Source organism: Hyla sarda, chromosome 13 (genome assembly GCF_029499605.1).
Source record: "Hyla sarda isolate aHylSar1 chromosome 13, aHylSar1.hap1, whole genome shotgun sequence".
NCBI lineage: Eukaryota > Metazoa > Chordata > Amphibia > Anura > Hylidae > Hyla > Hyla sarda.
Window position 1 is genome coordinate 12,100,948 of NC_079201.1, and position 12,758 is coordinate 12,113,705.

The following is a 12,758-nucleotide window of genomic DNA, read 5'->3' on the forward strand; positions in this document are numbered from 1 at the left end:
CATAGAGCTCTCTGCTGACATCATGAGCACAGTGCTCTCTGCTGACATCATGAGCACAGTGCACTCTGCTGACATCACGAATACAGTGTCTCTGCTGACATCTCTGTCCATTTTAGGAACTGTGCAGAGTAGGAGAAAATCCCCATAGCAAACTTATGCTGCTCTGGACAGTTCCTAAAATGGACAGAGATGTCAGCAGAGAGCAATGTGCTCATGATTCCGCAGAGAGCGCTGTGTTCCAAAAAGAAAAACATTTCTTCTGTAGCATTCAGCAGCTAATAAGTACTGTAAGGATTAAGATTTTTTTAATAGAAGTCATTTACAAATCTGTTTAACTTTCTGGCACCAGTTGATTTAAAAAAAAAAAAAAAGTTTTCAACCGGAGTACCCCTTTAAAGGGGTACTCCACCACCCTAGACATGTTATCTCCAATTTAGAGGATAGGGGATAAGATGTCTGATCACGGTAGTTCTGCTGCTGGGGACCCGCACAATCTTGGCTGCAGCACCCCAGACATCCGGTGCACAAAGCGAACTTTGTTCCGTGCCAGAGGACTGGCGATGCGGGGCGGAGGCTTGTGATGTCATGGACACGCCCCGCTCGTGACGTCACGGCCATGCCCCCTCAATGCAAGTCTATGGGAGGGGGCGTGACGGGTGTCATGCACCTTCCCATAGACTTGCATTGAGGGGGCGTGGCCGTGACATCAATAGCCCCTGGCACTGCCCCCGACGCTCTAAACGAATCCCAGGTGCAGTAGGGAGATTGCAGGGGTCCCCAGCAGCGAGACCCCCACGACCATTATATCCCCTTTCTATGGGATAAGATGTCTAGGGGTGGAGTACCCCTTTAAATAATCTGTGGTTGGTTTGGTAACACAAAAGAGTAGCGTTTTGGGGTGCCATTTTATAAAGTATGAATTTAAAGGAATATTCTGGCATCAGACATTAATATTTAAAGGAGGCTGTCACCACAAGATATATTACTCACTAATATAGTGTTATCAAAAACTGCCCTGGCTTCAGCATGATTCATGAAGTTGTGTAGTCCTCTCACTGTCAGAGTGGTGTTGTCTCAGCTGCTTATGGCTCTTTTTGTCTCCTGACAGGAAGTTGTGTAGTCCTCTTATTGTCAGTGTGGTGTTGTCTCAGCAGCTTTCTGGCTCCCCCTCTTTCCTTAGAGGAAATTGTGTATTCCTCTATTGTCAGTGTGGTTTTGTTTCAGTCACTACCCAGCTCTTCGCTCTCTCCTGAGACAGCGCACCATCATCTGCTGGCTCAGGAGGCGTGTCTTTGAGCTCCAGCTTCGATTCAATGAGTCACATTTTTTTCAGATTCACATTTGAAAGTTCCCAGATTGCCCTATGATTGCCCATGCTTACGCTACATTAGCCAGCTGGGTGCTCTCCTGCCCGCCCAGCGAATGTGTACTGCCACTCAGTGTACTGTACAAAAGCAGGGACTCCTGTCAAAGACAGGAGTCCCTGCACCTGTAAATACTTTGCTTGGACAATCACGCATTCTACTGTCTATACTATTGCCTGTAACAAACCGAGCAAATGACTTTGTTGACTTCTGGATTGTTACAAAGACTTATAGAGTAGGGGGGTAAATCCATAATTGTAACGGGTGATGGCGCCATATACTGCTCTTGGATTGAGTCCGATGTCGACTGTATCCATTTTTGGAGTGAAAAAAAAAAGGTTATATTTTCTAGGAAGATTCTAGGAGAAACAAAAAAAAGAAAAGCAATATAATTAAGATGGATCCATTAGCGGCAGCTTTGTCATGAATATTAGATGAATATTCCAATCGGCAATATGTTGTTTTGATAGAATTCCTTGGAAGAGGAGACACGATACATATTTAAAGATACATTCCATTCAAAACAAGGGAAAAATCCATCATCCAGCAAATTGGTTCATGTATTTGTGCTATTACACTGTAAAGATTTAGGGGGAGATATTCAAAAATAAATTTTAATATTAATTTCTGTTACAGCGATATTAATGTTAATCCTCACTTTTTTAAAGGTCTCTTGGGCTGCTTTGAAAATATGAAAATATGTGAAAGTTCATTTTCATGCCACTTTAGTTATTTTTTGCGCCAAAAATTGTGAAATTTGGCGCCATTTTTGTTGTGGCCGCCATATTGGATTTTTTTGCGCCAAAATTCTCAATGTCGGCGCCAAATTGACAATTTTGCCACTAAATTTTACATCCTGGAAAATTCTGGCGGAAGCATTTCATATAAAATTCCATGATTACTAGTGCCCAGACAAGCGATGACTGTATAAATAAAACATTTCTTGGGCTTAAAGGGGTATTCCAGGAAAAAACTTTTTTTATATATCAACTGGCTCCAGAAAGTTAAACAGATTTGTAAATTACTCCTATTAAAAAATCTTAATCCTTTCAGTACTTATGAACTTCTGAAGTTAAGGTTGTTCTTTTCTGTCTAAGTGCTCTCTGATGACACATGTCCCGGGAAACGCCCAGTTTAGAAGAGGTTTGCTATGGGGATTTGCTTCTAAACTGGGCGGTTCCCGAGACACGTGTCATCAGAGAGCACTTAGACAGAAAAGAACAACTCAACTTCAGAAGCTCATAAGTACTGAAAGGATTAAGATTTTTTAATAGAAGTAATTTACAAATCTGTTTAGCTTTCTGGTACCAGTTGATATATTAAAAAAAGTTTTTTCCTGGATAACCCCTTTAAATGTGAATTCTGGAGCAGTGACCATGAAAAAAAGAAAAAAAATATATATTTTTTAATAACATTTTACAATAATAATTATTTATTTTTCAATAATTGATTAAATAACACCTTTTCCCAATAAACTAAAAGAAAACAAACAAAAAAATAAAATAAAATAAACAAATTCTCATGTAAAAAAATTTTGTGCCAAAATTTTGGGGCGAAATACGAAATTTGGGATGTGAAGGGTTTTGAATATTACCCAATGTTATGTGTGAGACCTTCCTATTTACTAAAAGTGTCATGGCTGTGCCCCGCCCATGACGTCACGGTCACGCCCCCTTAATGCAAGTCTATGGGAGGGGGCGTAACGCCCCCTTCCATAGACTTGCATTGAGGGGGCATGGCCGTGACGTCATGAGCGGTGCATGACCATGACGTCACACGCCTCCGCCCCGCATTGTCAGTAATCCGGCATGGAGCGAAGTTTACTCTGTGCACTGGATGTCTGGGGTTCTGCAGCTGAGATTGCGGGGGTCCCACCGCTGGGGATTTTGGATTGGGGATAAGATGTCTAGGGGAGGTGTACCCCTTTAAACGTGTTTACTGCTAGCAAGAGATGCGCAATTTGACTTGGTAAGAAATTATCTTGGACCAAATTTCACAAAAAAAATCAGGTTTTATTAGAATCAGAACTTTTTTATTTATTTTTTTTTATACATTTCCGATGATTCAATTACACATGAGAAGAGAGTCCTATCAAAGACAGGAGTCCCTGTTCCTGGACACTGGGTGGCCCAGAGGCAAGCAGCAATGTTGTATGCACCGCAGCTGACACTAGGTTGAGTGCTGTGCTGCCCGCCAAGCAAATGTGTACTGACCCTCAGTATATTGTACAGGAGCGGAGACACCTGCCTTTAACAGGAGTCCCTGCTCCTGTACACACAGTAGCCTGGAGGAAAGCAGCAATGTTGTTTGCACCTCAGCTTATGCAACATTTGCCAGTAGGGTGCTCTGCTGCCCGCCCAGCCAATGTACTGCCACTCAGTATATTGTACAGGAGCAAGGACTCCTACCTTTGATAGGAGTCCCCGCTTCTGTACATACATTGCATGGGCAATCACAGGGCAATCCAGACACTTCCAAATCTGAATTGCTGAATCGAAATCTAAACAAATCCGGGGTGATTTGTTCTTCTATACTGCCGGCACTTCTTTGTATTCCCACCTGTGTCAAAATCCAGATATAAACTGTTCACATTGAGCGTTTTCCCCTCTTTTAGCACAGGCCGGATTACATTTTGGCTGCTGCCCAAGGTCACGGGTAATGGGCTGATCACTTACAGCCATGAAGTTTTGATCTAATCCCGTCTCTTAAGTTTTAAATATACATAACGAGTAGAATTAAATAAACATTTATTCCGATGAGGCGGCTCACCTGCATGCATATTAATGTGTTATTAAGGTGCTTAATGGGGAAATCTGCAGGAAGAAATTACACCTAATTGCCTTTGAAAAAAAAAAAAAAAAGTTTATCCTGTCAGAATTTAGTTTCATAGGTAAAAACACAACAATTCTGTACTTGTATGTAAAAAAATACCGGAGCTGAACTGTATAGAACAGTGTTTTTTCCAACCTATTTCTTGGGGCACAACCCCCCCCCCCTCCAGTATGTAGTGTTTGCCCCTGAAGATAGGACCCGTAGAACCCCAAAGCAACCTCCTTAGTCCCCCTAGCCCCCTTCCCCCAGCAAGCAATGTGTACTGTGTGCACTAATTCTACTCCATGCCCCAATCCCCCCCGTGGATAACAATGTACACCGATTCAGCAATTCGGCCCCCAACTCTCCCCCTTTGTGTTCACTAATACTGCACCCCACACTCACGTAGATCGCAATGTGCACTCATGTGCCCCCACAACACCCCAATCAATCCCTCAGTACCTTCACGTGGATAGTAATGTCCCAGCGGTCACACATCATATGTAGGAAAGGCAGACAGGAAGTGACGTGTTTCGGGAGTAAGACACATCCTTACTCATACTTATCTATAAACTTACCTCTGATTGGTTACAATGAGCAACAAGATCAGATTTTCTGATTGGCCCCTTTCACACCCTGTTGTAAGGTTCCCTCAAAAAGTTATTTCTAATGCATACCACAGCCTACCCATGGCACAGTTCATAAATGATGGTTTATTGGTGACTATATTTGGTCTGTTTCATGAATGTTAATGTTTAAAGCCTAGACTACTACCCGCAACAGAGCCACGAAGGGTGATTTGAATGGGGACATAGGCAGTTTATATGGCTCCATACAAGCTCTAGGTCGTAATATAGCACCCATTGAAGTCTGTGGGCAACACTGTACCTCCATATGTCTATAATACAGAAGTATGTTCCATTAGACCTTAACCCAGTTCTCAAGGCTACCAACACTCCAGGAATTTTATTTATTCCTGTTCTATTCCAATGGAGCAATTGAAAAAAAAAAAAAAATTGTTGGTTCCGTAAGGAATGGGTTGGGGACCACTCAGTAGTCCCCAAGCCATTCCTCAAAGCCCAACAACATTGAGGCTTCTTCTAATTTTTCCTTGTTCTATTCCAATGGAGTAACTGAAAAATAATGAATGTTGGTGGGCCTTAATGACTGGGTTGGGACCACTTAGTGATCCTCAACCCAGTCCTTAAAGGGGTACTCCGCTGCTCAGCGTTTGGAACAAACTGTTCCGAACACTGGATCCGCTGTGGGGAGCTCGTGACATCATAGACCCGCCCCCTCATGACATCACACCCCGCCCCCTCAATGCAAGTTTATTGGAGGGGGCGTGAAGGCTGTCACGCCCCCTCCCATAGACTTGCATTGAGGGGGTGGGACGTGATTTCATAATGGGCAGGGCTATGATGTCACGAGCTCCCGACACCAGCTCCACCGTTCGGAACAGTTTGTTCCAAACACTGAGCAGCGGAGTACCCCTTTAAGGCCCACCAATATTCAGTTTTTTTCCCCCTAGTTTCTCTATTTTCATCATACGGTGCCACATGGAGGGATCAATTGGCGGCACACATACTAACGGATTATTCTGTGGGCCATACTTCATACTTCCATAGTACAGAAGTATTTTCCACTGGTCCGTAACCCAGTTCTCAAGCCCCACCAACGTCCAGGATTTTTTGGAGTAACTGAAAAATTAAAAAAAAAATTATGTTAGTGGGCCTAGGGGACACGGTTGGGGACCACTCAGTGGTACTGAACCCAGTACTCAAGTCCCACCAACGTTCCAGCTTCAACATTTTTCCCTGTTCTACTCCAATTGGTGAACTGAAAAAACATAAATGTTGGTGGGCCTTGAGGACTGGGTTGGGGCCAAAAAGTGGTCCCCAACCCTCAAGGCCCACCAATATTCCGTTTTTTTTTTTTTTTTTTTTTTTACAGTTTATTCATTGGTCACCACTGCATTAGACTATCTCCATAATACAGCGCCACGGGGAGGGATTATTTGGCAGCACACAAACTCATTCTTCCTCCATAATTTGGTTCCTTGGCGGATGAGGACAAGCAAAACGTCCTTTGCAGCATAAAAACGAATTTGTATACAACTGATAATATTTATATATATATATTTTTTATTCTTTTTATTTTTAAAATTTTTGCTCCTTTGTGCGTTTTCTTTTTTCCCGGTTCTGCTGAGCTAGGAGATTTTTTTTTTTGTTGGCTCTTTATACAAACGTTTTCATCGCGAGTATCTCTGCCCAGAAAGTCATTTATACGGACACAGACAATATCAGCTGCACAAACGCTGTTTTCCCTCACCCTGTATTTATCCTTATTTGCCATCATCACAAGAGAAAAATGATGCAGATGTTTAAATGTGACAAAAGAGGCAGGTTTGTCTTTTAATAGGCGCTGCCAGACAGCACATGTCGGCATCAAAGTTCTGAATATTCTGATTAGAAATCTGTGTGAGCTTTTGTTGCTCTTTTTTTTTTTTGTGATATTAGAATGACTGAAACTGACAAAGCTCCCTCAATTTTAGTTTGTATTAGCATGTATTGTGTGAACCAAACAGCCATGGGTTAATTATTTATTTTGTTTAAACCCAATTTTTTTCCTTTAGAACCATTAAAATTATGTATTAAAGGGGTACTCCAGGTAAATAAAACGTATCCCACATGCACAGGATTGGGGATAAGTGCCTGATTGCAGGGGGACTGACAACTGGAATGGGGCCCAAATACTCACCCTAGGGCGCTGGCGGCGGAAAAATCTGAATCCCCAGCCACTAGCAGGGGATTATGATCGCAGCCCCCGGTTCTGACCGGGACTTCCCTGCATCCTGAATGCTCTCTTCAGGATGCAGAGAAGTTCCGGTCTTCTGGTGTGGGCCAGGCACGCGGCCACTATAAATTTTTGGAGGCTGCTGTGGAGGATCGTAGGGGGAACCCCTCCCCACCTCCTGCCGGTGGGAAGGGGATACACAATATTCTGGGGGTGCTTTCAGTGATGGGGGGGTGGGGGGCACCAAAAGGAACCTTCGCCTGTGTAGACAATCTTAAAGGCGGAGACAATCTAATAGTATTCACTGTCTACACCTTCTTGGGATGGGGTTTCTAAATCTAAGTCAGTAGTTTGATAAAAGGTTTATTTCTTATGTCTGGGTTTGTATCTTTGAAACCTGTGTACCTTTTTCTATTTTGGCTCAGTGAATTGACTACTCTCTGCCTGACGATTTTGTAGCTTGCTACTATCTTGGTTGTTAGCTGGCTTGCCCGATTTTGCTTCGTTTGTCAGTTTGCTGTTACCTGCTTTGTGCTCCCTGGTTTGTTTCTTTGGTTAACCCTTTGTGTGCCAAACTATATCCTGACCTCTGTACTGTGTTTTGCTTTCTTATTTTGAGATTCGTACGCCCTGCACTTATCCAGTATAGGGACCGATGTCCAGTTGGGGATATGTCGCTTAGGACAGATTGTCAAGTAGGCAGGGAAAGAGGCTAAGGACAGCATGTATCCCTGCCCAACATGACAGGAGCAATGTCTGACTACCATATTCTCCTGCAGACAAGAATCTAATATCAGTATAGACATAAATGAATCAAGATATTTGACCCATATGACAGATACCGACTGCCGGTACAAATTAATCTTGATGTCTTTAGTATGAAAACGATTATTTCGGAATGATTAACCCCTCGGGGGCTCCAGTTTGAAAATTCAATTAATGTTAATTAATTGGTTAACAATTTCCTATGAGCCATGTGAGTATTTTTGCCATAACCATTCAATTATCTATCCAGCCACACCAGCCAACCAATGTGTTTAATTGAAGAGTTTAATCTCTTAAATGACTTGTCTACAACATAAAAGCGACGTTTCCACTTTAAGCCGGGATTCTATGAAGCTTTACAATTTCCAGTATCAATTTCCAGCAGAAGAGGGTTTCTTTTTCTTCAGACATAAATCTTTCTTCTTGATGTCATCCATGCGCCAAAACAACTGGACAATGTTGCACGAGGGTGGTAAGACGATAGACGGAATACAAACGGTCTGCGAGACTCGGCATTGTACCTGTGGTAGAGATTTCGGGACCCTGAGAAGATCTCACTAAATGACAAAATTTTCCCTTGTCTTTGCAATAATTACGTTCCGTCGGGGGGTTCTTTATTCCCCGTAACAAGAGTGAGAACACAGGCGAAGAGAGATATGAGTGAAATATTAGCTCCTGCTGCTTTTTGACAGGCCAGACATAAAGAACAACCGTTTGATGTACTATCACAGCGACAGCAACTTAGAAGAGCGCCGCAATTTCCTGACAATTAGGAAGATTTTAGCAGTATCTAAGATACATATATGGACGACAGAGTCGGCGGAGATGTCATCTTCACACTGTGAGGTTCACACAAAGCAACAGCGGTTGCTCTTCTAGCTTGAAAACAACTCCGTTATTGACTTTCCGCTGCGTGTTGTGCTCTTGCAAGCTTTGTTTTTCCTAAGTAAATATATATACAGTATAAAAAAAAAATATACAGTATAGAAATTGTTAAAAGAGACCTTCTTCGCGGTGCACCCTACCCGATGCACCAGAACTCACATCCGACAACTTCAGCGAGTTGACAATTAAAGTCAGTTTATCATTCAAAGTGAAGAGGGAAGAGGAAAAATAAAATTCACGCTGCGCGGCTCTTAAGCCGAGAAGACTTTAAAATAATATTAGTGTGAAGAAAGCTCTGTAACGTTTCATCTAAGGCTTCTTTTAAACCAGAGCTTTCTGAGATGATAAAGCCTTACTGGTACGCTTGCAGTTGTAAGAAGATTTGTTGATCACGTATCTATCGATACGGTGAATCCGTAAACGAAGAAGTGACGGAGAACTCACCACACGTTGTCTTGAAAGCAAGGCTATTAAATCACTTCCTCTCAGGTACAGCGCAGGGGAGACAGACAGGTGTGGGGGGTTGGGGTGTGCCACCCCCACACCTGTCTGTCTCCCCTGCGCCGTACCTGAGATGAAGTGATTTCGTGAAGAAGCCTTGCTTTCAAGACAACGAATGATGAGTGCTCCATCACTTTGTTTCTTCTTGGATTCATTGTATTCGGTTCTTATACCTTTTGTTTGAGGTGGAAGCACCCTGAACGTTTGTTGCAACATCAGGAAATGCACTGGGATGCCAATTGAGTTAAAAGATACAGCAGTGCCGTGTTTCTATTGTTAAGAGCAATTTATCTACAGATACAGTGAAACATCTTGGAGAAGACCACACAAATTACCATGGAAAAGTGGTCTTCTTAAAGAAAATAGGGAATCTGCATAAATAATGGTGGACTGAAAATCTATCACGTTTATAGAAATCATGGCTTATAAAAAACAAAACAAAAAAAAAACACTAGGGGTCCCCATACCATCCAGAACATTATCCTGTATGACTGCAGCATCATCTATGTCCCAAAGAAGACAAAAGCAACAACCAATTTAGTTTTTGGTCATGAGCGACATTTTACTGAACAATTACCGTATGTCCTTATAACCTAAAATCTTTCCTATTGTTTCAAATGATTTTGTAAAAACCTGCCTGGATTGATTATACTAACCCTACAAATTGGTGACAATGGGATTTTAGTGCTGTCAATGCTGTCATTTACTCCCTGAAAGCTCTCTCCATGGTTTACAGCTATTTCTCAATCTATACATTTCAGGGGGCAGGAGGACCAAAGCTGGACTGTTTGCCAGAAGTACACACACAGTTACTCCCTCCTTTAGTTGCAAGGCAAAGTGCACTGGACTGGACAGACAGCTGCTATGCTAGGGTAAAATTTACACTGCACACTTATCCACTGACTTTGCAAGGTGCTAAGCAAGCAGAGATAAAAGAAACAGCAGCAGAACAGCAAGGAAGGGCTTACACTAAGCACTGAACTCCTGCTGCTGTTGCTCCTGAGATAACAGCGTAGCAAGAAAAGTATTACCCTAATCACTGAGCTTCTGCTATGATATAAGGGAAGCCTTGATTTTCCAGAAATTCAGTGTCAGTCTTACTCTCTCTGTCTCCCTTACAGAGCACATGTTCAGCCCCACCCCTTCCTTGCTGTCTCTGTTACTAGAGGCAGATTTCACCTAACAACAGGCAGAGAACAGCAGGTTGCAGGCAATGGAGACTAATTTGAAGTAGATTAAGTGAATTGCAAATATGTTAGAGATCACGTATATTATGGAAATTGTTTGAGGGAAATTGTTTGAAATGACAGAGAACATTAAAGAAAAAGCAAGAAATTTGTAAAACCCCAACATTTAAACATATAACATAGTTATTACTTACAATACTCCCACACCTTTTCCGATATATCCATATGGCGTCCTTGCTTGGAGGCACGGTAACCCTATGTAACCGGTTTATTTCCACTCAAGGAATAACCCGAAGATATAAAAGACTGATCCCAGCCTGAGCATTAATGAGCAGAACGCATTAATATAATTTGCATTTTACAATAGTCTCGCTGTTAATATTTTATTTTCTGCTGTTGGCAAAAATAATTGTCTCCTATATATATCCATATAACAGCTGTCATGTGCCCCTAATTCTCCCAGTAGCTGCTGCTTGGAATTTACTGGGGAAAATATATAGATTTTTTGTTTTAAAAAGTAAATACGCAATAAATAAACTTTCAATTACTCACCAAGTAATATTAAGTGATGGCGTCACGTTAATCTTTCACAAGTATAACGCCTTTATTCACATTCTGCCGAATCTACATTCCATAAATTAACACCGTTCCGGAGCCGCGCGGAACTGCCTGCACCTCGGCATTGTGTAGACATCCGCCGGGGAATTTTAAAGTAATGTTTATTTCCCTACAATTATGAACACTAAAAGGGGGGGGGGGGGGATATACGAACGGCTGCTCATTTATATTTAGCTCGGCTGTCTTGGACTGGTGGGACCCGCCGGCTCCGGGTTACTAATGAGTACAATTTGGGCTTATAGCGGTTTAGCCGCGGAGAGTTCAAGTCATTCTAAAGGAAAACTCTGGGCACTAAGCTGATTTCCATTCCTTCTGTTCTGTCCCAAAGCGAATCGAAACATGTGTTAATGGACAAGCAAGAATTAAAATAGACGCCCTCCCTAACCCAAATGATGAACCTTATTGTAAAAAAATAATGCTATTTTAAGTCTTCAGAATCATAATAAAAAAAAGCCTCTTTAAAGGAACAAAGGGATAATAATCTGGGATCAAGTTGCAATTAAAACCGGAGGCTTAGGCTCAATTGATTCTTAACCTTTTACGAATTGTCATTTTGTATTGTTTCAGTAGTCGTCACTAAGCTCCTAAGTGCTCTCTAGTCATGGCTGAATGGAGTCCAGATTATATTGTTAACTCTATGTCAGACATCTGACTTAGGACCTATTAAAGGGGTATTCTTGGATTTTTGGTTCTTTGAATGTGAGACGGGGACAGCAAGGTCAGTCTAGTTACTAATATACTTCCCTTACCTGTGTTTGGTGTTCGTTATTGAATTTCATTGTCTTTCTTTTCCCCAGAAGTTCATTTTCGTCAGCCTGTGTTATGTGACCTGTGTTATGGGGTTTAGTTTTTTTTCTTTATGGTGGGTGGTTTTCAGGGCCGGTGCAAGGGTTTTTGCCACCCTAGGCAAAAGTTACTTTTGCCGCCCCCTTGACTCCGCCCATTGCTCACCCTTTGACATGCCCCACCTTACTACTGGGGACACGCACTGTAACAAATCTCCTCACTACTGGGGTGACACACTGTAACAAACCTCCTTTTAATGCGGCTGAAAGCAGAAGATGGGATCCGCTGGCCTATGTGGGCAATGACTTAACCATACCAGGGAGCGGAGTCTAAGGTGCCGCTGGTTTTCACCAGAGCCCGCCGCAAAGCGGGATGGTCTTGCTGTGGCAGGCAGCACCCAAGTCACTACCCCTGGCACGATCCGTCCACACAGGTTAACCAGATGTAATTCGGCACTGAAGGTAATAGGCTTAGTCAGGAAGTAGCAAAGGTCAGAAGGCAGGCAGCAAAGAAGCACGGTCAGGTCACTAGCAAGGAGGTCAGGAACAGGGTAGGCAAAACACGAGTAATGCTTTCTCAGAGTCTCAAGGCACAAAGATCCGGCACAAGAATAGGGAGGTACAGGACTTATATAAAGTCCGCCCAGCAGCAGACCAATTAAGAGCGCACTGGCCCTTTAAATAACATAGTGCCAGTGCGCGCACGCACCCTACGGGATGGGGATGCGTGCACCGGCGATGCGCATACAGAGAGGAGCCAGGGGCAGCGTGGGGGAAGGAGATGCCCGGGACTCGCATGCGGGGCGCGTCCCGCAGAGCAAGTCCCAGAGACACCGGAGACAAGAGGAGAGGAGCGCTCATGGCCGGAATGAGCGGCTGGAGCGTAGCCCATAGCAACGCCCGGAATTCGCATGTGGGCGCGTCCCACACAGCGAGTCCCGAAGCCGCCCGTAACACTCCTCCACATGTAATCACCTTACTACTGGGGTGACACACTGTAACAAACCTCCTCCTCATGTAATCTCATTACAACTGAAGTGACACAC

At 43.1% G+C, this 12,758-nt stretch overlaps 1 long non-coding RNA gene across 2 annotated transcripts in view; it reads right to left on the bottom strand.

The window, feature by feature from the left end:
• Positions 1-1,576: 1,576 nt before the first annotated feature.
• Positions 1,577-12,758, bottom strand: part of LOC130297287 (uncharacterized) — a 184,040-nt gene continuing 172,858 nt past the window's right edge. Inside the window, exon 5 of one of the 2 annotated variants that reach the window (XR_008849470.1) lies at positions 1,577-1,723. This is a non-coding gene — a long non-coding RNA (uncharacterized LOC130297287). Of the gene's footprint in view, positions 1,724-8,012; positions 8,679-12,758 lie in introns of those variants that run through there. The other variant, XR_008849469.1, reaches the window with a different exon arrangement.